Source organism: Aquarana catesbeiana, linkage group LG02, assembly GCF_042186555.1.
Source record: "Aquarana catesbeiana isolate 2022-GZ linkage group LG02, ASM4218655v1, whole genome shotgun sequence".
NCBI lineage: Eukaryota > Metazoa > Chordata > Amphibia > Anura > Ranidae > Aquarana > Aquarana catesbeiana.
Window position 1 is genome coordinate 627,684,734 of NC_133325.1, and position 16,047 is coordinate 627,700,780.

A 16,047-nucleotide genomic window follows, 5' to 3' on the forward strand; every position below is an offset into this window, starting at 1 on the left:
CAGGGCACTGGACAAAGCACTAGGGACAAAGATTACAGTGTACTGTATGTGTTATGTGACTGCATGCAGGGCACTGTGATGAATCGAGCGGAGACACGGCTCGCATACACAGCGGAAGGACATTGCAGGATCCTGGGGACAAGGTAAGTAACTTTGCCTGGATCCTGTGATGCGATCCCGAGTGTGGCTCGGGGTTACCGCTTTTGGTATGGAAAATTCACCCCGAGCCACACTCAGGAATACGGCTAGGGAGGTTAAAGTGGTTGTAACCCCTTACATATACCCAGTGAAGTGACGGGCCTCAGATGATACACAGAGATTAAATAGTTCCTCCTACATCCTCCTGCATTTACCTGATACTACAAGCACCTTTAAAGTCCCGGGGGCTAATTTACCCCAATCCCTTTACCTTTGTATTTAGTTATCCTCCTACATAAGTTGTACCTGTCCATCTGCATGCTTCTCTTCTCTTTTCTACATCTGTTCAAAGTGCAGAATTTATAAAAAATTGTCTGAGAGTTCAAAAAAATGGGGCGGAGAGCTGAAATTACACTCTGAGAGCTGATTGGAGGGAAGAGACACACCCCCTCCACACAGCACACAGGATCAGAGCTGAGGCTGTCAATCTGCTGGAAGTCCCCTCCCCTGTCACCATATTTCTCTTGGTGTCAGGAAAACTTGTCAAAAGTGACTCATGCTGATACCAGAGGAACAAAGCAGCAGACAGAAATTTCACCTAGTGCTCTTAATTGAGACAAGTACACACTGTAGAGGGATATGCTTTGTTCATATTTCATATCTGAGGTTTACAACCACTTTAAGTGCAAAAATACTCATTGATGTGTTCAGAAAAAAAGCTGTCCCTTGTCTTGTTCTCGGTCTATGTTATCTCATGGAGCCAATCAGTCCTCCCAGTTCTTATCTTGAACTACAAAACAATTACTCTGCATGTTGCAGAGATGAAGAGAGATGGAGGATTTAGGTAGTTAAACAAAAAGAGTATTAGGCAGGGCTGATACTAATTTTTGTGACTTATGCCCATAAAATCTGGTATGTTGTCATTTACAATATGAAATTAGCAGCCTAGTGCATTTTTTGGCATACTGTATCTACAGGACCCACTTGCAGCTTATTTAAAGGAATAAAATATAGGTAAATGTGCATAGATGCACTGCGTATGTTTTTTTTTACCTTGACATACAGTTTAAGCAGATATTTCCATTTGTTCAGGGAGGTGTGTAAATGTCCCACATCTGCTAGGGTCACAATTTTCTCAAGCTAAAACCTACATATATTTCACATATCGAAACTGGTGCTGAACTTGATGGAAAATCCTTTGTGCAGTCATATTGCAGTATGAATTTTCCTATCGTCTTGCACAATTTTATTATAATATGTCTGAGATGAATATACAAACAATATATTTGATAATGGTTTTGGCATAATTGCTTATTTCTGGAATCTAATCATGCCATGTCTGCAAATATATAACCTATATTTAGATATTTTCTTTAGCGTTGTCCCATTTCTTCCATTATTAATAGATTTTCTCATTTGCCCCCCCCCCCTTTTATTTGTGGATCTGTCTTTGTTTATTTCTTTTAAGGCTCCATGCACACAGAACGATCAAAAAAAGTATTTCTGGATGTCGGATTGCTGGCAAGAAACGCTGCTTCAAAAACGCACTTTTCAGCAGTGTTTTTACAAGCGTTTATGTGTGTTATTCAGCCTCAGCATTTCTGGGCATTTTTAAAAATTACACCAGCTTACATTCAGCTCAAAAAACGCTGATAAAAGCACGTTTATGCGCGTTTATTGACGTTTTTCAGCGTTTTTTGTGGTCAGAGGAACTGCTCTTGAACGTGATTTTAGGGCGTTCAGGCAACAGCCATAAACTCCCCTGCTGTTAAACATCAAAAAAGTCCATGTGTGCATGGAGACATAGGATAACATAGAGGGGAGTTTAAGGGCTGTTAAAAAAAACGCCCAAACTCGCAAAAACGTCTGTTTATCTCTTTAAGTGTACATGAGGCCTTAATAAACTGTAAATTTTCCACCAGCTTTTGCAAATCAAATGTTCGTACTTTTTCCCTCCCCCTGTAGGTAGTAAAGCATGACTTAACTAATGCTAAGCATGCGTATGTTTGGTAATTAAAAATGCACCAATGCAATGTCATAGGTGAACATTTTAGAGCTCAGGTCAAGTGTATTGTTTTCAATGAACTTCTGTCCAGCCAGTAAAGTTTCTTTCAGGGCTTTTGGGAAAACTTTTTTGAAAAATAAAATTAAAAAAATAGACAAAGAGTTACCCTTGCAGAGGATTTCAGCGTCACAACAACAAAAAAACAAAAAGATCCTCTAGCCCTCTTGCTATCTAGACTGCATAGCCCCTGAACCTGTCTCCGCACAGATTTACCACATTACCTCATTCAGCTTGGTGACAAACAAATAGCCCATGATAGGGCTGCACAGGCTCCTGCCTAGGTACACACAGTCTTATAATACGTCTCAGGTGACAACCTTGAGGCCAGAAGACACTCTCCCAGTGGAAGGAGCCCTGAAACATAGACAGTCCTTATACTAAAAGGGCTGTGCACAGCTGCACAATCAGGATGCCGGTTTGCAGTAAATTGTGGACTGAAGGTTTCTTCCCTCTTAATCCTCCACAAAGCCTCTGGGCTTCAGAACCCAATCTGGGAATTACCAATCCTGGAAAAAAATGCAAAACAAGTTTTCTCAACTTAGAACCGAAATCCCTGGATCCTTTAAAGCGGCATAAGTGAGAACCCTGGGTGACATCTAACCCTTCTGACCACATGACAAGGGACAACCCTGTCACACTAGGTAGAGATACTATTGCCATAAATGAAAAGGTAGTTTTTTGTCAATGGTCAAAAAAGCTGTCAAACCGAGTCATATATCAATTGTCTTTCCTCCCTTCTGTGGGGATGAAACTTTTTTTTTCTGCATGTTGGGGTGGTAATAAAGATATTTGCACTTGTCCCAACACAAAAGCCGGAGGGCTTTCACACTGGAGCGGTGTGCTTGCAGGATGGTAAAAAAAAGTCCTGCAAGCAGCTTCTTTGCAGCGTAGTAGGAGCGAAATCAATGGGGCAGCGCCGCCAAACCGCCGGCAAAGCACCGCTGCATCGGCATTTTGCGGGCAGTTTTAACCCTTTTTCAGCTGCTAGCAGGGGTTAAAAGCGCCCCGCTAACGGCCGAGTAGCGCCGCTAAAACGATGGTAAAGCGCCTCTAAAAATAGCGGCGTTTTACCGATGAAGCCCGTCCGCCGCAGTGTGAAAGTAGCCTAAAAAAGTCCTGCAAGCCGCATCTTTGCAGTGTATACACCGCTCACTAAAGTGCCCCTGCCCATTGAAATCAATGGGCAGCGCCGGGTACTTGCGGGGGGTTAAAAGCGCCCCGCTAGCGGGTGAAAACCTCAGCAAAAATGAAGGTAAAGCACCACTAATAATCGCTTTACCGCCGATGCCCCATTGTGAAAGTAGCCTAAGGCCCCTTTCACAGTGAGGCACTTCTAAACTGCCAGTAAAACACTGAGCACATTTGAAGAACTTTTCAGGCGCTTTTGAAGAGCTTTCCATTCATTTCAATGGAGAGGGGCGTTTTTTCACCGCCCTGCCAGCGCACTAAGTTTTCGTGAGCTTTTCAGGCGCTTTTTTTAACGGGAAAGCGCCCGAAAAGTGCCTCAGTGTGAAAGGGGTCGAAGGGGTTAATTTATTAAAAGTAAATAATCTGTTCACCTTGTAAGGGAAATTTTACTTTTCTCTTAGCTAAGTAAATGTGCTGAAAATTCAGTTTGCAAAGAATGCCCAATCAAGTGCAAGAAAAATAAAAAAAAAACAGTATTTTTGCTTGCACATGATTAGATGATAGTAGTTAGCAGAGATTCACCTTATTCACTAAGCTAAGGGAAAATTTACTTGCAAAGTGAACAGCATTTTTGCCTTTAGCAAATCAACCTATAAGACTACGAGATAGGGCCTAGATGGAAGGCAAGGGAGTCTGTAACCAAGGGTTCTTGTAGCGGTCACATACAGTGGTGTTTAGATTAATGAAGTGTCATAAGACATGCAAAACTGCCAGCAAACCTGAAAAGCAATGTAAAAAGGAAGATCCACACTACCTAATCCCATATACATACCTCCCAATTTAGTGGTTAGCCGGGTGTCCGAGGATCAAGGCACCACATCCAATAAATGGTTGCCAAAAGAATATATATACAAACAATGTTATGTCAATTATGGCATCTTAAAAATCCCATAATTTTGTATATATACCTCCCAACTTTTTGAGATGGGAACAAGGGACACTTATTAACAAAAGTATCTAGGCATAAAACACACCCACCTGCCTTGCTTACCTAAAGGAGAATTATACAAAACAAATGATAAGTTAAACCAACATGTGATTTTTTTTAACCACTGTTATTCCTTTATATTGGCTTTTGGTATTTACAAATGCAGAAATGTAGAAATTGGATGAAAGGTTTAGCACTGGGAAACACTTTTTTGAAAGATAAAAAGTGCATTTTATATGCAACTATATAGATCAGACTAAAGAGAGGGACAAATGAGAAGGAAAGAGGGATGAGGGACTTTGTTCCAAATCAGGGGCAGTCCCTCGAAATCAGGGACAGTTGAGAGCTATGCATAAAACCCCTTATTAGCAGCTATATCTCAAAAGGATTTAAAAAATACCAATGCAGAAAATTTCATAAATGCCTCTGATGAAATAAACCATAAAATTACATCATAACATCAAAACATTTAAAAAAACATAAAAATGCACAAATTAACATGTACTGTAGTGTATAGGTGTCTCAAAAGCTGCAAAGTACAAATAGATGCAATTATAAAAGTCCATAAACAGATGCGTAACTAGAACCTTCAGGGCTCAGATACATGAAGGACCCCCTAGCACCCGGCTGGGACCCTTTCACATGTTCTGCAGTGGGCCTCCCCCCCTTGCGACTCTGGTAGTTCCGCCACTGGTGTCGGTCATTTTTTTTTATTTTTGTTATTTTATTTTTGAATCATTTTTTACCTTTTTTTTTTTTTTTTTTACAATTTTATTCTTTATATTATTATTATTTTATTATATTTTACAGTTTTTTAGGAGCCCCATTGGGGGACTTTGGTGAAATATCAAGGGTCTAAATAAACCTCTGATGTTCCACCTTTGAGACAGAGAAAGGAGATTGAGGACACGGCCCTCAATCTCCATCTCTGCAACCTCAGCTACACAGAATGAATGGACAGGAATACCTCTGTACAGGCTACTTTCCACAAAGGGGTCATTTTGGGGATATTTGTACGGTCTTAGTGGTTCCGGGCCTCAAGAAATGGGATAGGCCGTCAGTACATCAGAATTTACCAATTTTCAGATATACAGTATATGCCATAGTTTGTGAACTCTATAACTTTCCTACAGACTAAATAATATACACTGATTTGGATTATTTTCACCAAAGAAATGTAGCGGAAAACTATTTGGTCTAAATTAATGAAGAAAGATTATTTATTTGCAAAATTTTATTACAGAAACTAAGAATACCTTTCTAAATTTTCTGTCCTTTTTTAGTTTGTTTAGCAAAAATTAAAAAGTCCAGTGGTGAATAAATACCACCAAAAAAAAAAACTCTATGTGTCAACAAAATGCCAAAGATTTCATATGGGTACAGGGTTGTATGACCGTGCAATTGTCATTTAAATTGTGACAGTGCCGAAAGCTGAAACTTGGCATGGATAGGAAGGGGATGAAAGTGCCCAGTATTGAAGTGAATACATGATTTGGGTAATTTCAATGTCTTCCTCGTCACCCTCTATCCACTGCAGGGTATTTTTTTCAATTTCTGTTGCATTGGTACATGTCCCAATGGCACTGCCTAGCTTCCCATGCCTTTTTTGACAGTAGATTCCTATTAGCCATAAAAATGACCAGAACTTACTAACAGGATTCGCCTCCCATAGGCTTCAGCAAGGTTTGCCTTTAGCATTGGGTTTAATGAATTTCAAACAGAATTTGCCGAGCCCTTGGTGATTTGACTCATCCCAACATGTACATTACATTACAAGAGTAAACAAGTGCCCATCTAGCAGTATGTGTACAGCGATTTTACATTTTCCCAGGAGATTTAACAGAACTACATTTCTGATTGTTCTGCAAAACTCACAGTATTAAATACCGTAAATCTTCTGTATTTCCCAATCCATTCTGAACTTTGCCCTCAATGTTTACCCCTTCCTCATGCCACTTTCTTTTTTATGTCATCTTGGTGATCTTCCTTTTCTTTTCCCCCTTTTTTATTTTGTAGGAATTCATGAAGCTACAGTAAAAGCATGGATATAACCAGTCTATGAAGTTAATTCGATAAATGTTATTTTTGGCATCTCATAAAAGAATAGCTTATTTAGCTAATGCATTCATATTGCTTTTCATACCAACAATGAATTTAAACTGTTGATGTTCTCACAGGTTCTCGGACTGCAGACATTTTTCTTTTAATCCTATAGCTTGCATTTAGATTTTTAGAAATGCAAAAGTGTGTATTATTGCGTATTTTTGTTATACACCAATACACCATTTTAGTTTTGGATAGGGCAGGGAAAGGTTAAAATCTCAAGTTTTCAAGCAGAACTCTAGATAAATATAAAAGACACAAATTAATACATCTGTGTAACCATTGTTATGTTAATAAATGTATTTTTTAATGAAAGCAGTACCTAAACTTGAGATAGTATCAGCCTCATGCAGTCCTTGTAGAGGAGAGATGGAGTGTAAGAGGAAGAAGCAGTATGTAAGTAGGGGCCTGCCCTGCTCCTCTCCTGTTAGGGCAGTGATCCTCCTGTTTAGGCTTTAACCCTCTGCCATCTTGTGCCCCACTCAACGCCAAAGGCCTCCTCCCGTCATGCCTGGCAGTTGACCTTTATATCCCCAAAGGAAGGAATGTCCACACGTTTTTTTTTAACATATCTTGATATAAATGCAGCCTTACTTTATTTTAATACATTTTTTTTTTAAACGTCTTATTAGCAATCTCACTGATCAGCGATACAGCAGCAACCTTCCGGGAATCAAAGAACTCAATGACGTCAGCACATTGCTCCTCCCTACGCATTTCGCCAAACAATGACGTGCCTCAGGACGATGTCATGGTATGGCGAAATCCCTTTTAGTGATATAATGGGTTACTCAGTGTCCACATAAAAGACAGGGTGGGAGGAGCCCTAGAGAAGTAGATGTAGCCAGCAAGTGGAGGCCCTGGACAGGGCTAGAGGCCAGGGAGAGATAGACCTGCATCCGGAAGAGCTGACAGTAAGATTCCCGACTCTTATGGAGGTGAGATCTAGGGTGTGTTATAAAAGGCCTTTTAGGCCAGGTCATGAGTTCTCTGAGTGAGGCTACCCCCTTAGTGGGTCCCGGGACAGGGGTACCTATGGAGGAAGTGATTGCAGATATCCTTTCCCAGTGAGTACTAATGACTCTGGGTGGAGGGAGATTATTAAGAGAACATGCTTTACTTCAATGGCTGCACATTGCTTTCACATGTCACTACTGTGGACCATCCACTAAATGCGATTCACTATATGTTGTCAAGTGACCCTGGATGGTATGTCGGTGTGATGTGACTGTTTGTGTCATTCTCCAAATACCACCAATAAAGTGCATCAGCCCTATTTATGTGTGGACATTCCTTCCTTTGGGGATATAAAGGTCAACGGCCGGGAATGACGGGAGGAGGCCTTTGGCGTTGAGTGGGGCACAAAATGGCAGAGGGTTAAATCCTCAGCAGGAGTGTCACTGCCCTAACAGGAGAGGAGCAGGGCAAGGACTTGTACTCTTGACACCACACATCTAGCCAGCCGCAGGCCCCTACTTACTTACTGCTTCTTCCTCTTAGACTCCATCTCTCCTCTACAAGGACTGCATGAAGCTGATACTAGCTCAAGTTTAGGTACTGCTTTCATTAAAAAATACATTTATTAACGTAACAGTGGTTACACAGATGTATTAATTTGTGTATTTTATATTTATCGAGAGTTATGCTTCAAAACTTGAGATTTTAACCTTTCCCTGCTCTATCCAAAACTAAAATAATAAATAAATAAATAAATAAATAAATAAATAAATAAATAAATAAATGCTTTAATAGGGCTGTCAACGAGTACCTGTGCAAGTATGGCATGACGACAGGCTCAGGCCGCCTCGACTTTTTTTCCCCACGCCAATGGCTGATCATTAAGGATGCATGCACTGTATTGTCACCAGTTGAGGAGGCCACAAGGAGGGTCAGCAGTGACAGTGCATGCATCAGTGACACAATCCCTGTTGTGTTCCTGCTGGAGCAGACTCTGCATGGCATTATGGACAGGGCACTGGAGGCAGAGCAGCAGGAGGAAGAGGAGGACTTCCTTTCCTCTCAAGGCCCACTTTATCCAGACACCATCATTCCTATATCACAGAACACACAGGAGGAGAGAGGGGAGGAGGATGAGGAGGAGGATTTTGGTACTTTCATAAGCTTCGAAGAAGAGGAAGAGGAAGAGGAAGGAATGTGTCAATCTGTAAGTGATGGCTTTCCAACCCCAGGACCCTTGGGAGTAGTATGTGGCTGGGAGGAGGACGTTCCAGATGCTGTCGTCCTGAGTGACCCCGAGGAGTCTGCATCTCAAGCCTCGGCAAATTTGAGACGCATGGGCAACCTCATGCTTCAAAGCCTGTGAAAGGAACCAAGAATACGTGGCATAAAGGAGAAGGATGATTCCTGGTTGGCAACCATCCATGGCCACTGTTATAGGGGAAAGGTCTCAGAACTCATCCCATTCCCACAGAGAGTGCAGAAGATAAAGTCTCTTGAGGACACGTTAAGGAGGATTTTATTGAACATTTTTTCTGACTCCAGTAGGTTACAGTGTCATGGAAAACATAGTCTTGAGTCTTCTGTTGGTCAAGAGAGGAGCGTTGGAGAAGGCACCCGCCTAAGTGAGGCATTTCAGGATTTTTTAGTCCTCACCGCTCAGGGCTGTCAGCTTCCACATCCCATTGGCAGCGTCTGCATCACATGGTGGACGATTACCTCGGGGCCAAAACAGAGATGGAAAGCTTTCCAGCTGACGATCCACTGACTTACTGAGTCATGAGAATAGACCACTGGCCAGAACTTGCCCAGTATGCTATTGAGTTGTTGGGTTGCCCTGCATCCAGCATGCTTTCGGAATGGGCATTCAGTGCTGCAGGAGTTTTCATTACTGATCATAGAACGCGTCTGTCCACAGACTTTGTGGACCGTTTGACTTATATAAAAATGAATCAGTCCTGAAATACCAGCTATGAAGCCCCTGAGCCGATGTCACTGATTAAGTCTTTTTGGGATGTGGAATCTCTGCAGGACTTTGAGGCAGCCTAGCTTTGAGGGTGTTCAATCATTTCATCTGGAAGAATGTTTTTGGTATAGGATTCAGGGGCACAATTAACACCCAAAGACCAATTTTTCAGCCCCTGTTTGACAGGTGCATATCATTGCAATTTTTTACAGCAAAGCAATTCTTGCTTTCATCAACAGTACCTCTATAGGGTTACAGTGGGAAGGCGCCACCGACACCCAAAGACCAATTTTTACATGCCTGTTACTTCTATCCAGCTTCAAAGTGACACCAGAATGTATCCAAAAAATCTCTAACCTTCTTCCCAGTGCACTACATTGTGGCCTCATCATACACATTGGCTCCCCAGCTGTTGCTGCGCAAAATAAAGGCAGCTTGCAGGGAAAATGTCATTTTTTTGGGGCTTTATAAATGCAATTAATACTGCAGCAGATTCTAGACATGGTACAGATCTGCCACTTTACAGGTAGACTAAGGGGACCCCCCAGGCTCTATAGTGGAAGGAAATTTTAATTTTTATTCTTTCACTTTAAAAATCAAAAAAATCACTGCTCATTTAAAAATGACTTTTTTCACAAACTTTTTTTTTATTGATACATGTCCCCCCAGGGCAAGACCCGGACCCCTATAACCATTGTATGCCGAATTACTTGCATATAAGCCTTCAAAATGGGCACTTTTGATTTTTGACGTGCGGGTACCATTAACTTTAATGGGGTTCGTTATTGGGGTCCAAACTGTTGCGGTGTTCGAAAGTTCTGGTGCGAACTGAACAGGGGTGCGTTCGGCCCATCCCTACTTACAAGGTATTGAAGGTACTGGCAGTCAGGAAAATAGCAAATTAGCAGGTCAGCAAAGACAGCCTACATTTCCCTTGGGGTACAGACTTCCTTTTAACTACTCATGGACAATAAATAACAGTCATACTGAAACTCAACCTTATGGCATGCTGAAAGTGAATGTGGACTAGTAAAAGTGGACTCTTGGGAGCTCTTTCTTTGACTATTTGGGTAAATGATCTGCCTTAGTCCCCTTTCACACTTATACGACTCGTCCCACGATTTTGTACTGCAAAATCGTATGACAAGTCATTCTCCATGATTTTCAATGACTACCATTCATATTGGCAAGACTTTAAGTCGTGCCAACTTCAAAGTAGTCCCTGCACTACTTGGGTCCAACTTCCATGCGAGTTGTACTCCGTAGACCTCAATGTTAAACCCTCAAGTAGCATGTAAATCATACCTGAATAATATAGACACGATTTCAGTATGACTTTTAAGCACAAGCTGTAAGCACAAGCCTCACACTATGTATGTTTTCATTTGTTAATGCCAAAGTTGTGGCAAAGTTGTACAAAGTAGTACTGATTGCAAATCGCTGCAAAATTGTGCAAATTCACAGTAAAATTGCGGTAAAATCGCGTGACTTTGAAGTAGCACAAGTGTGAAAGGGGCCTAAAGGTACTGTTAACACTCCCTCTGGTCCTGGCAGGGAAGCTCCAAGTGTCTACTGCTTATATTCAAGATGCCTAATAAGAGAAAAAAGGTAACTGTCCAAAAATTCTGATAACGTATTAGGCCTCTCTTATGATAATAAATTCAAAGGAAAAAAACACTATGCAAAGATTTGTTCCTTTAATAAAAAAAAAAAATACATCTGTTTTCTTGCACATAGGAATCAATATGTTCTTTTGCACTATTTGCTCAACAGTGTTAGGCAGGCCATGATGAGTCCTTTTATTTTTTTCGTTCAACCAGCAGGTTGAACGAAAGAAAAAAAAGTACACAAAAAAGACTTGATTTCCCTATCCACACGTTTGATGTGGATGACAGAATCCAACCTGCTAAGTTATTGTATCCTAACAGCCGGGAGCTATAGCCGGCGGTGCTGATTGAATGGGGAAAATTCAACAGGCTCGGTTGATCGGTAGAATAACTTATGTACATCCAGCTTGCCCATACATGGACCAAAATTTGGCTGGTTCAACAGGGACCATGTATGGCCGGCTTTAGTTTGTATCTTGCATTTCAACAGCATTTATAAACATTTTTCAGCAGCTTTTACAGACTCACCTCCAGCCAAAACATTTTTTCTTTTCAACAGATTGGGAAGGATTAGGACTTCAGACAGGTTTTGTTGCAACATAAAGAGGGAAGACTATGCAGACTACATTTAGGTAAAATCCAGGTGGTATTTAATTAATGAATAATTAGGCTGTTCTGTAGACCATATGGATGTCTTGTGACCACTCATTTGTTCATGTGAAGGAATGTAAGCTCATGAGGGCTATTTTCTAATGCCCTGTACACACGGTCGAACATTGATCGGACATTCCGACAACAAAATCCATGGATTTTTTTCAGACGGATGTTGGCTCAAACTTGTCTTGCATACACACGGTATGTCAAAGTTGTCGGAAAATCCGATCGTTCTAAACGCGGTGACGTAAAACACGTACGTCGGAACTATAAACGGGGCAGTAGCCAATAGCTTTCCTCTCTTAATTTATTATGAGCATGCGTGGCACTTTGTGCATCGGATTTGTGTACACATGATCGGAATTTCCAACAACGGTTTGTTGTCGGAAAATTTTATAGCAAGCTCTAAAACTTTGTATGTCGGAAATTCCGATGGAAAATGTGTGATGGAGCCCACACACGGTCGGAATTTCCGACAACAAGGTCCTATCACACATTTTCCGTCGGAAAATCCAACCGTGTGTACAGGGCATAACAGTATCTAGCAGTAACCTGGAGTATTTCAGGAATCTGAAATTGCTGCTTTGGGGCTGATTACTGTGTGCAAACAGGAAGCAACAGAAGATCCAGTACCAGTGACCATTGTAGTCTGGGTGCCCACTTCGTCTGCTAGTCAGAGGGACAGTAAGTGTAAGAAAATTTCTTCAACTGGGCCAGAAACAACAAACACATTTTTTGGTACATGGGAGAAATGCTGCAGCCTCGGTAAAGTTTGTATTGCTTTTGTTACCTTCCTGTCCTCATGAATTTTTGTTCTGGTGCCACAGGGGTGTCATTGAGACACCCAGTGAGGGCAAATCTTCACAATGAAGTCATAGACATCAATAAAACTTGGTAGATCTTCTAACCGTTCCCTACCCTTATCAAAACTAAAAATACATAGTCTAAGGCTGTTTATGGAAAACATCTTCTTTTTTGCACAGAACTTCTTCTGGCCTGAATTTGTCAGATGTGTGTGTAGGCAGGTGCGGTCTATATTCTCCATTACAGGTGGTGCTCTTCCGCAGTGCCACTGTTGTTGGAGAGGAAGTTAAGAGGAACATGGTTCTTCTATGGTTTTCTGGGTCACTGGGGAAGCTTTCCTATCTGATGCTGCTGCTTCATGTGACTCAAACAGCCATCTTGGGTCAGGCAGAGCCTATTTAGGGCTCTGGTTACAATGCTCGGCACACATTTTGCAAATTGGCAGAGTAGGGACAGGTACCCTGTCTATTGGGGACGGTTCTAGTGGTAGTGAAAGGCTGGGATTAGCCCTTCCTTCCCTGAGCTGGCCGCTCAGCTAGCGGCTAATTGGCGGCTCCAATCTCTCCACAGTGACTCACCTGTTGTTGATATCCTGCTTGTCAGACCTGCCTACTTAAGCTGTCCAGTCCAGATGATCTCTGCCTTTGCCCTGATCACATCTCTAGAGATGCTCTCCTGTGCTCCTGTTAAAGACTTGCTTGGCTGACATTCCTTCTGGCTCCAGATCCTGCTTGCTGTTCTACTATGTTGTTCTCTGGTTCCCTGACGTTTTGGCTTGTCTAACTATCTTTTCCAGTTCCTGTACTCTGGCTATGTTTTGACTACGTTTACTCTGTTTACCTTGTTTTATTATTATTATTAAACAAGTGTGATTTAATTGTACTTCTGTCTCAGTCTGATTCATGGCTTCTGATCGAAAGGTTCTTGATGAGGAGGGAAAGCGTAGGGTTGCTGCTCTTCTGAGCATCTTCCAGATTAGGCAAAAGACAGCCATACCGCATTCTGTCCTTCTCTAGACATGCTGTCAGTCCAGCTGAAACCTGCTCTGTTCATGTGCTGGAAACCGTGAGTGCACCCAACTGGGCAGTCTTTTCACCAGGTTTGCTGTGAACTGCTGCTGCATTACTTCAATACAAGTTTTATATTGCACCCGGCTGTGTGAATTACAAGTTTTATATTGCATCCGACTGTGTGAATTATTGCCGCCGCACCACGCTGCACCTCTCACCCACATGTGTGTGTTTTTGTGTGATTTCACTTTGTCTAAAGATTTAATATAAAAAAAATAGCAAAGTATATGTAAACATTGTTTAGAGGAATTCCAAAATGGCTTCATAACTTAAAGGAGAAGTATAGCCAAAGCTTGTTTTGCTATACTGCTCTTGGGGATCCCAGGATTGCAGTTCGTTCTGCACTCCTGTGACCCATTTTCAGCCGACAGCGGGATTTACATCACAGAGCTGGTCCAGGCTCTGAAAATATCCTGACCATATGGTCAGGATTCGCCCAGAAGCATGGACCAGCAGCTAGCTCAGCCTCTCAGCGAGCTGCTAAGAGCCTGAGCTAGCCACTCCCACCCCCTCCTCATCACAGTACTCTAGTGAGCGCTGAAGGGGCAGAACAGAGAGCCAGTGACTGACAGTCATCAGCTCTCTGCTCACGGAAAATTGTGAACTGAGCGATCAGTGGTCTTTGATCGCTCAGTTCTTAGTCTCGGAGAACTGCTGCATCCACCTAGGTGAGTGTAATTTTTTTTTTTTATTTTTGTTATCTCAGATTTCTTGTTCAATTCTTACCAGATGTACTCTTAGATCTACTGCCTTTGATGGCTCGTTGACTTCATTATGCCAAGGCAAAAGAAATAAAAGATAAAAACATGCACATTTCCCTAACTTTTATCTTTCGCAAGTACATATCAGGTAGACATACCTGTTGATCTGCCTGAAGTGCATTTAGCTTGTAAGTACTGTTGTGGCATTTTTGTGGTGTGAGTAGCATCAGTCCACTCCATGTGTTTTGCAAAATTACTCAACCACTTCACTCTCAGATCTCTATAGCAGAAAGGCTTATCATTCTGTAGTCCAAGATAAGAACTATGAGAGCTCTTCGGACAACACAGGAGGTGTGCAGAGTTCACAGGTCAGCTTTGAAGTTTTGACAAGATCAACTGTTTTTTTGTACATTTTTTTGACCTTATCAAACAAATATAACAAAATTCTTTCAGTCATATAATAAACACACCAAAGGTAGCAAATATGAGAAGTTCATTGACGAGGCTCAGAGAGCAGAACAGAAACAGGGATGTGAAAAAAAAGTGAAATACAGCTTTATTGTGAGTGACATAATGGGAGCAATAGTGAAATAGCTATGGTTGGATAGTGACAGTAGTTGGACACTCTTGAATCTATAGACGTTTTACTCAGCATTGGGTCAATTTATTAAGCAAAGACATGGCATTTCCCTGGTCATACCACAAAAATGCGGGTTTATTTTTAAAGCACAGTGTTGTGCTTTATAAATGTTCTTAGCACATTTTTGTGAATAGGGAAAGAAAGTTGGGAGATGGAGAGCCTTTGAAAGGTCATGTGACAGGCCTATCATCCCATCACAGAGTGTTCAATGCAGTGATACGCAACTTATTAGTTATGCAGAAAATGTAGGCTCCACTGCTGTGTCCAGTGGACTGTGGATAGCGATAACAGGTCCCTGGATTAAGAAAGGCCCTTCTGTGTAGCCATACAGAATCTAGTGATAAAACTCCAGGAACAAACGTCTAAAAGTGCAACACCAGGACAGTTTAATACAAAGTTAGCAATACCTAACTGAATTAGGTTTTTTTTATCTGACTACAGTGGATATTTAATGTCATTATTGATTAGGGCCCTTCTCTCTGTTGCATTGAATCCCTAAAGTTTCTCTAAAATCACATCTACATGGGCTAAATAGCAGGTAAATGTTATAAGAAATTTCAAAAGGCAGTAATACTCAGCAGACAACCCGGGTCTATCTTTTTCTGGTCTATCAGCGGTAAGCTGATATCTGATTAATGGCTTAATCAGTGTGTGTTGCCATATTAAAGTGATATCAAACCCAAAAGCAAACATGTATTATATTGCAGCTTACCAATTCTTAGATAGGATGGCTGAATTGGCTTTCTTTTTTAGGCTTTCTTTAACTACTTTCATCTGGTAATCCAGCTAGTAAGAGAAGCCACCCTCTCACTAGACTGACAATGCTGCCGTCTGTGGTGCCTCCTGTGCTCATTCATCTAGATTTGTGTCTCACTAATACAGGAAGTGTGTTACTGGCCAGATGACCAGGCGAAAACAGAGGGGAAAAAAGTCAAAGAAAAGAAAACTAATGCAGCCAACACATCTAATAATTGGTAAGCTGCAATATAGTACATTGTTGGTTTTGGGTTTATTACCGCTTTATATATGCCCAATAGTGACGCAATCAATGAAGCTGGGTCATGTAACAGCTGTATATTGATTAGGAAATAAGGTACTTAATTTTTTTTTTTTTAAAAAGGCATTACAGCACCGTCATCCATATACAGAAAGAGAAGGGATGATGTGCATAAAAAGGTGTGTGTTTAGTATCACTTTAAGTGCTTGTTTTGTCCAGGGAAGAGGAG

At 41.4% G+C, this 16,047-nt stretch overlaps 1 protein-coding gene across 4 annotated transcripts in view; it reads left to right on the plus strand.

Annotated features, from left to right (window-relative positions):
- P2RY8 (P2Y receptor family member 8) overlaps window positions 1–16,047 on the plus strand; it is a 114,894-nt gene that overhangs the window by 53,253 nt on the left and 45,594 nt on the right. Inside the window, exon 3 of one of the 4 annotated variants that reach the window (XM_073616413.1) lies at window positions 11,512–11,584. The exons of the other annotated variants lie outside the window; for them this stretch is intronic. The gene's annotated coding sequence lies outside the window, so the exon portion shown is untranslated. The remainder of the gene's footprint in view (window positions 1–11,511; window positions 11,585–16,047) is intronic. 4 annotated transcript variants of the gene reach the window in all.